This window comes from Bos grunniens, chromosome 13, assembly GCF_055505025.1.
Source record: "Bos grunniens cultivar Pamir isolate PY7600 chromosome 13, Bosgru_T2T1.0, whole genome shotgun sequence".
In the NCBI taxonomy this organism is placed as follows: domain Eukaryota; kingdom Metazoa; phylum Chordata; class Mammalia; order Artiodactyla; family Bovidae; genus Bos; species Bos grunniens.
In genome coordinates, this window is record NC_141177.1 from 24,300,674 (window position 1) to 24,317,666 (window position 16,993).

Sequence of the window (16,993 nt, forward strand, 5' to 3'; positions counted from 1 at the left end):
CACGTCAAAAATTTTTCCATATTCTGAGTATTAGCTTTTTCTGTAGCATTTATAGTGAAGATGCTGATCGAGTTTGCCATGTGGGCCAGTGTGTTTTTGATCAGCAGAAATGCACAGTCTATGTCAACAGACTGAATAGAAGAGGTGGGTGCGGTTTCTCCTTTTGGAAGAGAGCAGGGTGCTTGAATGAGAGTGCTTTACCTGAGAAGCCTGGAAAGGTGAGAGCAGGCTTCCCTGAACCTTGCTATCTTGAAAGCCTACTATGCACTGATTGCACAACTCAGTCTGTGCTTAGCAGCGAGGCTACTGTGCCAGGTGTGGGAGTACCTTATGGAATCCTCACAGTGGACCCTGAGGTGGACACTCTTATGGTTGTTTCCAACTCTGTGGAGGAGGAAGGAGAGGCTCAGAGAGGTTAAGTCCTGTGCCCAACATCACATAGCAGGGAAATGGTGGTCCCAGGACTGGATCCCAGCATGTTGAGCTCTGGTGCTCATACTTTGGGCTGCAGTGCTGGCCAGTCTGACTGCAGAAGCATGATCACTGCCCAGCTGTACAGGTGAGGGCACTGAGACTTGGGGGGGCTCCATCCTAGCAGGAGGTTGCCCTGAGAAAAGGGGCTGGGCCCTGACGCACAGTGGCCTCTGGCTGCAGGAAGGAGGAGGTGCCAAAGACGGTGGAGAACATGTGCTCTGGGCCATCCGGTCGCCAGCCTCTGATGCTGCTTTCCAGCAGGATGACCTCGGGCAAATGACTTCTCCTCTCTGTGCCTCAGTTTCCTCCCCTGTAAAGTGAGGACAAGAGTTCTTGCCTCTTCGTGGGATTTGAGGATTGAAAACTGTTACAACTCTGCACAGCACGCTGGTCACCTGATCCACCCTAGATCAAAGCTGGCTGTTGCTCTCATCATTACTATTATTCTGATTCTAAAACTGTACCTCTTCTGGATGCCAGAATGCTGCTGGCAATAGAGCTCTGTTATCAAGTTGGATCATCCTCAGTAAGCAGTAACCTGCTCCAGGCTTCAGTTTCTCCCAGAGAGGAATCAGAGAATCTGAACAAAGGACCTTGAAGGCTCTGGGGGGTTTCACTGCTTTGACCCCGAATCCTTACTATTATATTTCATTTGATTCTTTCAGTGATGCCAGGCACAGTGCTGGGCTCTGGAACAAATAGCCATGACCCTCATTAAGTTCTTGTGTCTTATACGTAGAAGGACAGATATTCACAAAGCTGATGAGAGTGATAAACCCTCTGCAGCCACATGGTTTTGCTCACCTCTCTCAGAGATGACCAATAATAAAGGATATTTGTTGGCACATTTGTTTTCCAAAATGCTTTCACTTCCTCCCTCTGGGGCTGTCTTCATGATGCCTGTCTGAGCTTTGTGGTATGCTGAGCAACCCTCATTTATCCCCATTTGACAGATGAGAAAATTGAAGCTCACAGAAGTTAAAATGATTTACTCAAGGCCAGGGAGCTAATTATCGGTGGACTTGTATCTCAGCTCTGCTTGTTCCCACAACCTCCTCTCCTGCCTCCTCCTGCCCAATGAAGCAATAATCTGAGTTCTGTTGCCATTGGCAGGGTCAGATAAGGTCTGGTTTTTCTACACTGGTAGCTAGAAAAATGGGCTGGTAACCCTTCAACCACAATTTCATTATTATCTCCTGAGGTCTAGTTGAGCAGAGGCTACGGTCTCCATTCTCTGTGAAAAATCACTCAGTGAGTCAGTCAATAAATGCTGAGTAAACATCTTCCTGTACCTGGAAGGGAGCTAAAACTTACTCATAACCTCCAAGACTTACTCTGGGTGTGGCAACATAATCAAAGTAAATAATGTATGGGCGCTGACTATGTGCCTAGGACCGTGACATCCTGTCACTTACTCTTGGCCAGATTAGGAATTCCCTCAATAAGGTTACCTTTCCAGATCCAGGGAAAGAGGCTGAGTGAAGCTGAGACACCTGCTAGGGTTGCCCAGTGAAATACAGGACACCTGTTGTTCGGGGCACACTTATGTTAAAAGATCATTCATTGTTTATCTGAAACTGACATTTAACTGGATGTTCTGTGTTCTTGTTTGCCAAACCTGGCAACACTTCCAAGATCATGCAGGGCGTCAGAATTAAGACTGAGATCACCTAGCTCTTTGATGTGAAGAGCTGACTCATTGGAAAAGACCCTGATGCTGGAAAGATTGAAGGCAAAAGGAGAAGAGGGCGGCAGCAGATGAGATGGTTTGATAGCATCATCGAACCAAAGGACATGAATTTGAGCAAACTTCAGGAGATAATGAAGAACAGAGAAGCCTGGAGTGCTGCAGTCTGTGGGGCTGCAGAGTCGTACAGGACTTAGTGACTGACCAACAACAATAATAACAACGTCTGGTTCTCAAGCTTCCACTTTGACCACTGTGCTGTCCTGGCTCGTCTATATCAAGAGGAGAGCTTTCCAGGGACCTCCCTGGTGGTCCAGTGGTTAACACTTTGTGCTTCCAAAGCAAGGGACATGGGTTTGATGCCTGGTTGGGGAACTAGGATCCAGCATGCAGTGCAGCTAAGGTTCCACATGCCTCACAGTCAAAAAAAAACAAAAAACAGACTAGAGATTTCTTCTGGCTCCACTTTATAATCGTGCCCTATATCTTATTGATCAGAACTGGGTGACCTAACTGGGAAGGTGAGTATTTTCAGTCAGGGGAATGCTAACCCAAACATAAAATCAGAGATCTGTTTACAGGGAAGCTGGGGAAATGGATATTTGGGAAATAGTACAAATTAAGCCTGGAATTGCCAGTGGCCTCCACAGGGGGGAAAACTGAGGATGAATAAAGTGACTCGGGGAGGGGGCGGTGCAGGGACGCCGTGGGGAGAGGCCGTGTCTCAGGAGGGCAGAAGAACCCTGGAACTGTGCTTTACCTTAAGTCAGAGCAACAACCCCTGGACATTTTAGCTATTTGAGTCAACACTAACTAACTTGTTGGCTCCTCCATTTCTGCCCCCACTCCCTTTTTGTTTTCTTTTTGAGGAATTTGAGTTGGATTCCTACTCCATGTACCATCATTGCCACGTAGGCACCCGAGGCAGACTTCACTAATCGATTGTGGCACTCCGAAAGGTACAGAGGTTAAGAAGCTTCTGCTCCAAAACCAGACTAGCTAGCTTTGAATCCAGGATCTTTCACTTTCTAGCTGTGTGTCCTGGGGCAAGTGATGTAACCTCACTGAGCTTCTATTTCCTTATCTGCAAAATAGACATAAATAGTACCACTTCACAGAGTTGCTGTGAGAATAAAATGAGATTTACCCAAAGCACTTAACGTTGTCTGGGGTATCATAATGCTCCCTGAATGCTAGCTGGCAGCAGTAGCAGCAACACAGCCAGGGCTTGATTCAGCTGCAGGAGTCCTTCTCCACCCAGCACAGCAGACAGGTACTATGGCTCAGGCTGAACTACCAGGAGAGGTGGACTCTGTCTGCCATCTCTGCTCTGATCCAGCCCTTGCAGATAAGAAAACAGACCCAGGAAGTTGAAGCCATGAGCCCACGGTCTCATAGAGCCAAAGCCCTGGGCTTTGCTCTGGTTCAATCTTGAGTCACCCACGCCTCCTCATCCCATTTCACTTCTATTCTAAACACATGGAAAGACTCTCAGTGTGGGCTTGGGCACTGAGGTCAGAGGGACCTCCTCCAGGTGCTCCTGGGGTTTGGGACCATGTTTATAAGTCTTGCATCTTCCTATTCAGTCCAGATCTCTGGAGGCAGTACAATGACTGTCCTTTGTCAATTTCCAAGTTTGGGCAGCAGAGAGAGAAGTGAGGAATGAAAGCCATTGCCTCATCTTGGGAAGACCCTGAGATGGGCAATTCCTGTCTTCTTGTGAAAGGTGGACCACAGTCGGGACTACCCAGCTGCCCTTTGCTCTGCTGAGAGGAGTTCTCACCTTTGCCCCGTGTTGCTTCATAGAAACTGGTCCTACCTGGTTGCTACGGGTAGTGAATTTCAGAGTCTGCAATTGTCACCTGGCTGGACAGGCCTGGGGGCCAGACCCTGGGTAAAGGACATCCAGAGATGATCATGTAAGGGGAACAAACAGCCCAGAGGTGTGGAGAAGCTGGACCCAACCAGCCTTCCAGACTGAGCATCTCAGCCAGGCTCATAGGCGAGCCAAGATGCAAACACAGGTCTGGGCACATCTGTCAGGAAGCATCTTTGCTCCGCACCCATGAACAAAGCCACCCAGAGGCCTGAGGCAGACTGACTCCAGCTTTTGAGGCAGATAAGATAAGAGGTCAAGAAGTCAGCCGGGGAAAAGAGAGGCTCCCACATAAACAACCACTGTAGCAATAATGCCTCAGCCATAAGAGGCTCAGTAGTGCCCTCTGAGTCCTTGGTTCTGTGCGGGGCTCCAACAAATGTTCAGGATCCGAGGTCCTTATTATTCTTGAGGAGTGGGTTGTGGGCTAGACTTCAGGGCCCACACCCATAGTTTCTGGACTGAGATTTTCCATTTGTAACAAGTTCCTGGGTTATGCGATGCTGCTGGTCCGGGGACCCCACCTAGCAGTCATGGTGCAAGGGGGTTGGTTATAAGACCTGCTGTCACCCAAGGCCCTCACCAGCTAGCTGAGGAACAATGGGGAAAGGGAGGCTGGGGATGAGGGCATCCCACAGCAGGGCCTGTCTGGGCCAGCTGGCAGGGGGTGTCCCTGAACCCAGACCATCACAGAGTCAGTCTCCTGTTGATTAATTCATTTACTCAGTCACTGGAGACTGAAGGCCAGCTAGGTTCTAGGATGCAGAGAGTCAATGTCTGATGTAAGCTCTGCATTCCAGGCCTGTGACTGACTCGAGATACATTCACTCATGAAACATCCAAGCAGAAGGAAAGTCTGTGATTGACAGAGGTGGTCCTTCTGGGTCTCCTAGGATTTGTGTGCTGCTCTCCTTGGGCCATCTGTTTCCAGTGACAAGTCTTTGGAAACTCGCCTGGGGACTAGCGGTGTGGCACTGGGCAGGCCCAGAGATCCAGAGATACTTGGAGTTTGCAAGTCCAGGTAACACCCCACCAGAGGCAGGCAGGTGGGGGTTATGAAAGTCTGGCATCTTACCTCCAGGCCAGGAAAACTCAGGGGGTAACTTAGCCTCCAGAGGTCCCCACAGGACCAGGTGAAACCACCCTCCCGGACTCCCTTGCAATCACACCTTCCTCGGCTCCACCTGTCCCAGGCAGCTGCCCCAAGTCCTTTTTGTCTCCTCTTAATAATGAATCACGTGTCCATGAATCCTCGAATCAGGCTCTACCTCTGAGATAGCTGACCTAAGACACATGCCATTTTCTGAAATTCCAAGAGGGATGTGAAGCAGGTGAGGGGGGGGGGCGCGTCTGTGACCAAGTCCATGTTCCTGGAGACAGAGCTTGAAGGCATCTGGAGTCAGAATACAGTAAGTCCCCTATATACAAACCTTTAAGTTTCAGACTTTCAAAGATACAGAATGTGTGTTCATGTGTCCAGTCACGTAACTTACTTCTTGTGTCTGGCATACTTTTTGAGGTACTGCAAGATTAAAAATTATTTCTTTATTTTTTCTGTTTGTTTTTTCTAAATGTGTTATGTATGTGAAATGTATAATCAGTACAGTACTATATAGCCAATTGTGTTAGTTAAGTACCTAGGCTAACTTTTGGACTTACTAACAAATTTGACTTAGGAATGCACTCTAGGAATGGAACTGGCTTCCTATGAAGGGGGTACTGTAGTTAAGTTCTGAGAGTCAGAGGAGTAACTTTCTAAAAGGTCTCCCTCTAGGATACTCAGAAATTTCCCCTCCTCCGGAAATCAAATGAGATACTAAAGCAGACGGGCCCTGTTTGAGATGTTTATAATCTCTCCTGCTATGGAGAAAGTTAATAGAGTTTCTTATAGAGGCTTTTGGCTTATAATGTATATCAGAGATTTCTCTTGGCTGCACACAGCCCAGCAGACATGACAGGGAAGCCGCCGGGGCACAGCTGTGACTTCCTTCTCCTACAGGGAGGCGGGGTGGCCCCCGGTTGTGTCCAGGAAAACCAGAGGGTCCTGTGTGGGGACAGTGCTGGGCTGGGCATAAGGGATGTCAGAGCTTTCGATGGATGGCATCCTGGCCTTGCCCTGTGTCTGTTTAGTGACTGATGGAGAATCCACTCATTTGCTGCCCCAGAGGTGAGTGATGAGGGGGTGGGGGAAATACTCCAGGAACAAGACAAAGTCCTTCCTTTGTCTTCAGAGCTATAATTACCTATTCAGGTGTTGCCTCCCACGACTTAGGTAGAGCAGGGTGGAAGGCGCAGGGGAGACTTTTCAGCACTGAAAAGATGAGCTCAGTGTTTGTGGAGGTTTCTGTTCAGCACTCTTGCTCCGGTTGCGTTCAGAACCGGGTCTTTTTATTCGTCTGTATCATTGATTCAGTCACGATCATCTGTGGAAACTGTTCCCCCTGGGCTTTGACATTAATGGTGTGTTGTTTGCGTGCATGCTCAGTCATGTTTGGCTCTTCTGTGACCCCATGGACTGTAGCCTGCCAGGCTCCTATGTCCATGGGATTTCCCAGGCAAGAATACTGGAGCAAATTGCTATTTCCTATTCCAGGGGATCTTCCCAACCCTGGGATCGAACCCGTGTCTCCTGCATTAGTAGGTGGATTCTTTGCCATTGAGCCACCAGAGAAGCCCTCATTTATAATTACTGTTTTCACGCCAGCACAGGCTGAGGTGTGTTCTGTCTGGTTTATCCCTCAGTCCCTTTGCTAAGAGCAGAGGATGCTGTGTTCCGTCCTGTTACACCCAAGAATCTCATCCAGGATCATCTGTTTTTCAGACACCTCCCCCTAAATGAAGCCTCTCCACCCCTCCCTACTCCAAAGTCCCCAGTCATCTCCATTAGGATTCTCATTCTGGAGTAACCAACTATCCTGGTTTGCTTGGCTCTGAGGGGTTTCAGAGCTAAAGCAGGACAAATTCAGGGAAACCAGGGCACTCGGTCCTTTTACTGATTTGGCTGCTACAAAAAGAAGCCTGTTAGAGGGACTTAAAGAAACACAGGGTTTATTTATTTCTTATATAAAAGAAAAAGCCCAGGGCTGGATGATGGCTCCATAAGGTCATCAGGGACTCAAGCTCCTTGTTTTCTGTCCTGCCATCCTAAAAGCCTAGCTTTTAGCCTCCAGGTTGCCTCATGGTCCCAAGATGGCAGTTTCATTTTCAGTCATCACATCTATATCCCAGGCATGGAGATGCAGGAAGGTAGAAGATTTAAAAGGGCAAGTACTTATTGAATTAGCCCCCTTTAAAGAGCTTCCCACAGAAGCCCTATTTGGGACTTCTATTCACATGAAATTAAAAGACGCTTACTCCTTGGAAGGAAAATTATGACCAACCTAGATAGCATATTCAAAAGCAGAGACATTACTTTGCCAACAAAAGTTCATCTAGTCAAGGCTATGGTTTTTCCTGTGGTCACGTATGGATGTGAGAGTTAGACTGTGAAGAAGGCTGAGCACGGAAGAATTGATGCTTTTGAACTGTGGTGTTGGAGAAGACTCTTGAGAGTCCTTTGGACTGCAAGGAGATCCAACCAGTCCATTCTGAAAGAGATCAGCCCTGGGATTTCTTTGGAAGGAATGATGCTAAAGCTGAAACTCCAGTACTTTGGCCACCTCATGTGAAGAGTTGACTCATTGGAAAATACTCTGATGCTGGGAGGGATTGGGGGCAAGAGGAGAAGGGGACGACAGAGGATGAGATGGCTGGATGGCATCACCGACTCGATGGACGTGAGTCTGAGTGAACTCCGGGAGTTGGTGATGGACAGGGAGGCCTGGCATGCTGCGATTCATGGGGTCGCAAAGAGTCAGACACGACTGAGCGACTGATCTGATCTGATTCACATTTCATTGGCCAGAACTGTGCCACATGACCATCCCTAACTGCAAGGGAAACATAGCTTTTTAGTGTGTGCATTGTTGCCCTAATAAAATGTGGTTTTGCTTGTTTGGAAGAAAGTAAGAATATGTCTTTGATAATTGAGTTGGCCAACTCCCAGCTTTGCCCAGAACTTTCTCAGTTTTAGTACTGAAAGTCCTACATTCCAGGAAGCCCTCGATGTCACCAAGATGATTTGTCCCCATATTGGTAAGAAACCTCCAGTCTCTGACATACCTACCTTCCTCAATTCAACAATAGCAGCTTCCCTAGGAACACAGTGTTGGGTGTTTGCCTAATACCTTGACATCCAGGCATAAATCAAACATCAAACAGCCCGGGTGATAAATTAAAAAATAATTTCACCATAGCCCAGGTGCTGAATTACAACAGTTGAGCTGTAATTATTTGATACATATCTAGGTGGCTGAGAAAACTCTGCCTCAATTAGGAATAAAACTAGGCTTCCAGATTTTCTCTGCACACTTTTCTCTTTCAGGGAAAAAAATTCCCTCCTTTGTCCAAGTTCAGATTTTTTTTTTAATACTTAAATTCTAGTTTTCAATGCTCGCTAAAAAGATATGATACTGAGCTTGGCAAAATCTCCAGATCTGGAGGAAAGATGTAGGAGTGGGAAATGGAAAACACCCGTTTTCAGGATAACAGGCATTTCTTATAATTGAGCATGAACACTGCCAGGGGCTTCTTAGCTTATGAAAGGGGGTGGCCAGGGAGAAACCATGACCAGCATTAAAAGACTGCCAGCAAACACTCATCAGCCACTTCCGATGTTAGGCGCTGGGCTAAATTATACCTTCAGCTTGTTGCATCTTCATGTTCTTCTCTGCTCTGTTTTGCAGTTAGAAAAACTGAAGCTTTTGGAGACCAAATCATTCGCTAAGTCCACACAGCTAACAAATGGGTGTGATATAGGGTTGGCACCCACATCTGGCTGATTCCAGAGTCTGGTTAATATATGCTGTCTCTTGTAAAGAGCTGGTTTTAGTCAAGCTATTATTAATACATAGGTTTGTAGGGAAAAAAAAAAAAGAAGAATGTCTGGCTGCACCCAGATATGACTTGTTGTTCGGTTGCTAAGTCGTGTGTCCGACTCTTTGCAACCCCAGGCACTGCAGCATGCCAAGCTTCCCTGTCCTTCACCATCTCCTGGAGTTTGCTCAAATTCATGTTCATTGAGGTGGTCGTGATGCCATCCAACTATCTCTCTACTGCTCCCTCCTCCTCCTGCCCTCAGTCTTTCCCTGCATCAGGGTCTTTTTCAGTCAATCAGTTCTTCACATCAGGTGGCCAAAGTATTGGAGCTTCAGCTTCAGCATAAGCCCTTCCAATGAATATCCAAGGTTGATTTCCTTTAGGATTGACTGGTTTGATCTCCTTGCTGTCCAAGGGACTATCAAGAGTCTTCTCCAGCACCACAATTCAAAAGCCTCAGTTCTTCAGTGCTGAGAACTGATGCTTTCGAATTGGTCCAACTCTCACATCCATATGTGACTACTGGAAAAATCATAGCTTTGACTATACAGACTTTAGTCAGCAAAGTGATGGCTCTGCTTTTTAATATACTGTCTAGGTTTGTGATAGCTTTTCTTTCAAGGAGCAATTGTCTTTTAATTTCATGGCTGCAGTCACCATCTGCAATGATTTTGGAAAGCAAGAAAATAAAATGTCACCTTTTCCACTTTTCCCCCATCTATTTGCCATGAAATGGTGGGACCGGATGCCATGATCTTAGTTTTTTGAATGTTGAGTTTTTTTTTTTTTGAATGTTGAGTTTTAAGCCAGCTTTTTCACTCTAGCAGCATCCTTGAAGTTGAAGGAAAGAAAGCAATTTGTAAGTCTTGACAATTTATGTTTCCCAACACACTGGGTGCTTAAAAATGCCCCATGTTTTTAAGATAACAAATGCCACTGTATTCTTTTCAATTATTTCTGCTTATTTCTTGAGATGGCTTGGCATCCGGCTACCACCTAGTTTTCTAGGGCCAATTTCACAGATTAGAAGTTGCAAGGCAGGTTTTGCACCTTATAAAGAGACAGGAGTGACTTCCCAGGTGAAGGCTCCCCAAATGCTAGACTAAGTCACGGTGGAGATTCTTCCTGGAGCCCAGTGCCTGCTGGGACATGATGATCCTCTGCTGATGCTCCAGCTGCTGGGGTGGGGTGGGGGGGCTTCTGGGGTCAGCTCCGGCTGGTCCTTGTTGAGAACTGCACATCTTCTGAGGCCATCAGGGTGGACAGTCTCCACTGGTTCCTGAATCCCAGCTGGGTTTGCGGTTTCCAACTGTGACGCTGAGTCCTGGTTCCTTCCTCGGGGGATTAGTGACAAAGGCTAATGTAGGACAACCCTCCCAGAGCTGTTGGGGGATGAATTGAGATGGTCAAGTGCCTGACTCAGTGCCTGGCATATGAAGGCTTGGTAGACCTTAGCCTGAAGTGACGAGGAAGAAGAGAAGGAGAAGAGAGACAGAAAAATAAGGAGAAGAAAGATCGTGAGCCTCAAGTTTCTTTAGTTATAAAATGGGAACAATGCTAAAACCTCTTTCATCAGACTGTGGAAGAGCTGGAATGATAGGATGTCTGTGAAATTATGCTCAGTGCAGACTCAGTGTCAGACACGTCTTAGCAGCTGATGCAGCCTTCAGAGCATCAACAAAATGGGGATGAGAAGGTCATGTCTTTGAAGTGACTACAGAGTGCTCAGTACCGCATCAGAACTCAGTGTGGAAGGATCACTATTCAGAGGTGAAGAAATCGTGCTGCCCCACTGGTGGTGACTGAGCTTGTGGTCTCCAGGGGGTGGGGGTCTTTGGGAGAGAACCGAATGAAACTGGCTGTATGGCCTGTGGACACTCCCAGGTGAAGCGGGCCCCAGGGCAACGTCTGGCAACTGATGGCACTGTCCTGAGTGGCTTCAGTCTTAACATCAGACCTGTCCCGGTGGCCAGTGTCACTCTCCATGTCCTTTAATTCTCTCGCCAAAGGCCAGGGAAGCAGCATGTGACCAGAGCTGGGCTGTGTGCGTGCTGCCCCTGGGTGGTCCCCATGCACGCGCTCAGCTTCCCCGGCTGCTTTGACATCTGCCTTCTGCGAAGCACATGTTGTCACCAGTTGACACTTACACAAGCCAGAAGCGGGCTGGCCCACACTCATCGCCGTAATAAACACATGTGGCAGTTTTTGAGAGCTGGGCTATGCCATCCATCAATCCGAGTGACACCCCAAGAGTCCCCGTGGGGAGGAAGGCAGCACTTCAAAGTGCAGAGGTTCACAACCAGGTGTGCACACCAGGCACGCGGGGTGCCCTGGGCTGCAGCCCATGGGAGTAGGTGAGTGACAGGGGTCTGTGTGTCTGCGTGCCTGCATGCATGTTTGTATGTATCTGTGTGGTGTGCACATGTGTGTATATGTGTGTACATGCATATGTACCTGCACATTTGTGCATGTGTATACATGCGTACACATTCGTGTATATGTGTGTGTTGGTGCATATATGTGTGTGCATGTGTGTGTGTGTACATGCAAACACATTAGATCAAGAGCCCCAAATTCCAACAGCATCAGGGTCCAGCAGGGTTGTGAAAATGGAATGGGATAGATGGAAACTGACTTTGGTCCTCAGAATTCAGGGTGCAATAGAGAGCAGTGGGAACGTGGCAAACAGGAAGCCTGTGTCCAGCCGAAAGAGGAAGATACAACTCAGTTCTCCGCACTTGCTGCCTGCTGCCTGCTGAATCTTGGTTGTCTATTGTATTAATATATATAGCAGTGTGTGGGCTTTCCAGGTCGTGCTAGTGGTAAAGAATTCCCTTGCCAATGCAGGAGACATAAGAGACACGGGTTCAATCCCTGGGTCCGGAAGATCCCCCGGAGGAGGGTGTGAAAACCCACTCCAATATTCTTGCCTGGAGAATTCAAGGGACACGGAAGCCTGGTGGGCTATGGTCCATAGCGTAGCAAAGAGTCAGACATGACTGAAGTGACTTAGCATGTAGGCATGCATAGCATGTGTCTATGAAATTTCCTGATTTTTAAGATCATTGTCAGCTCATCAAGATTTACAATATTCCCTGGCTCAAACAAAACACACTCAAGGCTGGAATTTGGCCTGTGGACCCCAGTGGAGTGTAGCTGTTTTCCCATTGGGGAAGGGACTACTCTGCCCGGTTGGGCTGTTCCCAGAAGATCCTCATTGACCTTGAACGGTCGTTTTCAATGGAGTGAGCTTGTCCTCTAAGGGACATTTGGAAATGTCTGAGGACATTTTCCATGATCAAGACAGGATGGTGGGAGGCAATGGCCTGTTCCAGAGGGCGATTGTTGTTGGCAGCTGGTGGGTAGAGGTCAGGCATGCTGTTGAACACCTACAGTGCATGAGACAGAGCCCCCCCACCCCCAACCATAGTAAAGAATTGTCTGGCTCCAAATGCCAACATTGAGAAATCTGAACGAGAATCATTCTGAAGATGATCTGGGAGGGCTGGCCTCTAGCTGCCTGAAGTTGTAACTCTTGAGCAGTGGCCTTTAGGCGTCAGTTGTGTAACCAGTTGAAAATCCCCATCCAAGAGATGGATTTCTGGCTGAAGGGCCTGCCTAGTGCTTTCCCAACACAGCAGGCTTCAGGTTGGTGTCTCACACACCTGAAATCACCAAACTCCCACGCCACCCACTTTTATCCTCATTCTGTAGATGCAGAGTCACACATACGCACACACATACACACACACAAGTTTGGCAGACCGCCCCCCCCACCGCCCCCACAGTGTAACTCAGGGCAGACTTGCTCCCAAGCCCACCCTCTTAATGACAGGGCAACACTGTAAGAAAATATGGACTGAAATGACTTTACATCTCCTGCACATTTGAGTTTGAATTGATTGCTTCTTCTGTCCGGAATAATGCTCTCTTGGAAAACCTCCACTCATCTCTCCAGGCTGAGCTTGAAAACTGCCTCCTCTGGGAAGCTGCCCGTGGCTGCTGAGCCTGTGTCAGGCCCTGAGTCTGGGATCCCTCCACCAGCCAGGTGTTTCCCCTTCTAATGGATCATCTCTCCTTTACTGTGATGGCTTCAGTGTCTGTCTTAACATTAAATGAGCATCCATCATGACTCTGCTAAGGCCTGACAGGTACTAGGCACTGACTAAGTAGGTGTTGAATGAACAGATCCATGACTGGTGGGCGTTTCCTAGCTTCCGTTCCTAACATTATTTCTGAAGTTTGGAGCACATTGTTGAGCCTTCATGATGAGCCAGGCACTGCTCTTAGTACTTTACGTGTATTAACTTGTTTCGCGCTTGCAACAGTCCCATGAGGTTGGTATTAATCCTGTCCTCACTTATCCCATTTTCTCAACTTCTCAGGCAAAGAGAAGCTAAACCACTTGGCTAAAGTCACACAGCTCATAAGTAGCAGGAACTTCCCCAGTGGCTGGAGACAGAGCTGAGTTCTGTGCTTGTTCCAACTCTTTGCATCCCCCATTAAGGGCTTAGTGAGCTATTGTTATGCGACCCAGGGCAGGTTCAGGCATCAAACAATCATTATACCAAACATCTGTGATGTGGCAGGCACCACACTAAATGAAGTGGTTAGAATTTCATATTCGTCATTTGCATTTCTCGTTTAGGTATTTGCCTGTAAATATGGTACTGGTATATTTGACATTTTTTCTTATTGATTAGCAATTATTCTTTATATACTAAGGTCATACGCCATATATATTTGTCACATTTTGCATATTTTCCTTGAAAGTGAAAGTGTTAGTCACTCAGTCATTCTGACTCTTTGAGACACCATGGACTGTAGCCCGCCAGGCCCCTCTGTCCATGGAATTCTCCAGGCAAGAATACTGGAGTAGGGAGCCATTCCCTTCTCCAAGAGATCTTCCTGACCCAGGGATTGAACCTGGGTCTCCCACATTGCAGGCAGATTGTTTACTGTCTGAGCCACCAAGGAAGCTAATTTTGTTATTTTCCAACCTGTTTATGTTTCATTTGCTGTTCAGAGTTTTTATTTTAATTTTTAGGTAGTCAAAATTGTTTTTTATCATTGCATTTTACATGCCATGCCTCAAAAGATTCTTTCCACTTCCAAGATTATAAAACATTAATTCATACTTATTTCTCCAGCTCTTTAATTAATTAATTAATTTATTTGGCTGTGTTGTGTCTTGGTTGCGGAGTGTGGGATCCTTCGTTGGTGAGCTCAGACTCTCCTGTTGTGGCGCTCAGACTTAGTAGCTCTGGACATGTGGGGTCTTAGTTCCCGGACCAGAGATCAAACCCATGTCCCTTGCATTGTAAGGCAGATTCTTAATCACTGGACCACCAGGGAAGTTCCCTCTTCAGTTCTTTTAGATCCATTATTTAATATATTCATACCTTAATTAACTTTAATCTTTGGCTCACTAGGAATAAATTTTAGCATATGGTATGAGGCAGGAAGCTGACATTGTTTTTGTTCACTAAGTCTACTACATTCTTATGAAAAACTCCTTGAGAGCACCTTGACTGAACCAGGCGGCAAATCCTCACAGTATCCATTGGGCAGCTCAGCCTGTAAACCAGTCGTCTTTCGGTTGCCTAAGATATAGATACACCTTGCGTGCTGCTGCTAAGTCGCTTCAGTTGTGTCCGACTCTGTGCGACCCCATAGACTGCAGCTCACCAGGCTCCCCCGTCCCTGGGATTCTCCAGGCAAGAACACTGGAGTGGGTTGCCGTTTCCTTTTCCAATGTATGAAAGTGAAAAGTGAAAGTGAAGTCGCTCAGTCGTGTCCGACTCCCAGCGACCCCATGGACTGCAGCCCACCAGGCTCCTCCATCTGTGGGATTTTCCAGGCAAGAGTACTGGAGTGGGGTGCCATTGCCTTCTCCAACACCTTGCATACCTATGTCTATAAAGACGTAGATGTGTCTTATATGTCTATATATTCACCATTCAGTCGGTGAATGTGGCAGTGTAACAGTCTGGAGTTTTTTAAGATGAGATTTTTAGCTTTTGCTTCCTGGAGATACAGTTACGCCAGCCTCTGTCACTTGCTGATTCACAGCTTACATGAGACCCCCACCTTCCCAGCCAGCAAATTATTGATTTACCACGTGACTGACAGAGATCCCGTGATGCCTGCTAAGTCGCTTCAGTCATGTCTGACTCTTTGTGACCCCATGGACTATAGCCCTCCAGGCTCCTCTGTCCATGGGATTCTCCAGGCAAGAATACTGAAATGAGTTGCCATGACCTCCTCCAGAGGATCTTCCCAACACAGGGATCAAACCTGTGTCTCTTATGTCTCCTGCACTGATAGGAGGGTTCCTTACCACTAGTGCCAGCTGGGAAGCCTGAGAGATCCATTGATACATACCAATTAAAATCATTGTCAGTCTTGCGATTCAACTAGCAAAGATGAAAGAGCTTTCCGGTTTCTGATGTTGGTTGACACGGAGCATACAGTTGTCCTGATGTCACCTGGGTGTCACCCCAGTGCTGGGGACCAGTCACTATGCTTTGGTTTTGGCTAAGGTCCAGCATCCTGTAAGTGTGAACCAGACCACCTGCTTATCCCCACTGCCACCTACAGAAAAGTTTACAGCAGTAATCTTCAAGGCATGCTTATTCATCCACCCAGGGAAATTGGTTGCAAGGAAAGAATTACAGATGGGCAAACAGACTTGGGATAGGAGTGTTTTTTAACCTTGAGAAGTTGTAAATAACCTAAAAGTCCATCAGTGGGAAAATCAGTGAATTCTGTTACACTATTTGCATATCCTGGATAGCAGGAACATACAGGCTAAGCTGGTCCTGCAGCCAGGACCCCCTCATTCTTCAGGTCTTGGCCAAACTGTCCCCTCCTCCAAGAGACCCCCTTTGGAACCATATAGCTTCTGTGTATTCAAAGGTACCTCACAAAATTGATACCCAGGACCTCAGATTGGGACCTTGATTGGAATTGAGATCTTTGTCGTTGTAATCATGGTTAAAAACCTCAAAGTGAGATCATCCTGAACTGGAGTGGTCCTGAATCCAGTGACAGGTGTCCCCATCAGAGAGAGAAAAGAAGAAAAAGCAGAGAGACACTGAGGGAAAGGCCATGTGATGATGGAGGCAGAGATTGGAGTGATGTATCTCTAAGTCCGGGAAGCCAGAACCAGCAGCAGCGAGAAAGGGGCAAGGGATGGAATCTCTCTTAGGGACTCTGGGAGGAACCGATCCTGCCGACACCTTAATGTTGAACTTCTGGCCTCCAAAACTGAGAGAGAATAAATCTTCCGTTGCTTTAAAACCACTACTACACTGGTTTTTGTGGTGGTGGTTTAGTCGCTAAGTCGTGTCCTGACTCTTGTGACCCCATGGACTGTAGACTGCCAGGCTCCTCTCTCCAAGGGGATTCTCTAGGCAAGAATACTGAAGTGGGTTGCCAGTTCCTTCTCCAGAGGATCTTTTCGACGCAGGAATTGAACCCGGTCTTCTGCATTGCAGGCAGATTCTTTACCAACTGCGCGAGAGGGAAGCCCTTAAAACCACCAAGATCGCAGTAATTTGTTATGGCTGCATCAGGAAACAGTTGGTGGCTGCGGGCAATGTGGTTTGCATCCTGGCAGGTTACTTCTGCCCCCGAGCCTCTGCTTTCTCATCCATGAAGTGGGGCTTCTGGCCACATTTACATGAAGATTAAATAAAGTAATAAATGTGAGACCTCAGCTGGGTGCCTGGCACCTGGCAAATGCTCAGTAAGTGTTAATTATTTTTACTCTTTTATCAGTCTGAAAAGTGTCTACAGAGGTCCTGCATTAGAATAAAAACTGAAGCCAAACACATTCTTCAGATTCTGTGCACAAAGATGTCCATGGGGTGTTAGTCACAGCACAAGAGCAAAAATAGGGAAACAAACCAACGTTCACTCAAAGGGCAGAGTAGTGTAAGATATGTCAGGAGGGACTGTGGGGAGAAGGAATGATGTGCAGCCACTAAAAGGACACTCAGGAAACATTTTTGATGGTGTGGAAAGATCCTGAGTGA